The following is a 405-nucleotide window of genomic DNA, read 5'->3' as shown; positions in this document are numbered from 1 at the left end:
TGGGCTTGCCACATTAACGTCCTCGGGGCTTGCCACATTAACGTCCTCAGGGCTTGCCACATTAACGTCCTCGGGGCTTGCTTGCCACACTAACGTCTTCAGGGCTTGCCACACTAAAATCCTCGGGGCTTGCCACACTAACGTCCTCGGGGCTTGCCACACTAACTGCCACCCGGGAACGGCCGGCGGAGGGGTTCCGGATCGGGATCGGAGACTCTCCAGACACCGGATGACTGTATCCTTGCAGCCGAGGTTGGTGGTGTCTGGGAGCTCCGTGGGATGGTGGAACGTCATCCCGATCCGGAACAGCGTCGCGAGGGTTTCCCCCTCGAGGGAGCTGGCGAGGGCGAGCGGCACAAACGCCCTCGCGAAGACGACGGGGTCTGGGCTCGCTTGAGCCACTGA

The 405-nt window shown here is 62.5% G+C and overlaps 1 protein-coding gene across 1 annotated transcript in view; it reads left to right on the top strand.

Moving 5' to 3' along the window:
• Positions 1-405, top strand: part of LOC107665537 (relaxin receptor 1-like) — a 69,288-nt gene that overhangs the window by 54,022 nt on the left and 14,861 nt on the right. The window lies entirely within an intron of this gene.

Source organism: Sinocyclocheilus anshuiensis, unplaced genomic scaffold, assembly GCF_001515605.1.
Source record: "Sinocyclocheilus anshuiensis isolate Anshui unplaced genomic scaffold, SAMN03320099.WGS_v1.1 scaffold607, whole genome shotgun sequence".
In the NCBI taxonomy this organism is placed as follows: Eukaryota; Metazoa; Chordata; class Actinopteri; order Cypriniformes; family Cyprinidae; genus Sinocyclocheilus; species Sinocyclocheilus anshuiensis.
The sequence above is the reverse complement of the archived record's forward strand: the minus strand, read 5'-3'. Positions and strand labels throughout refer to the sequence as shown.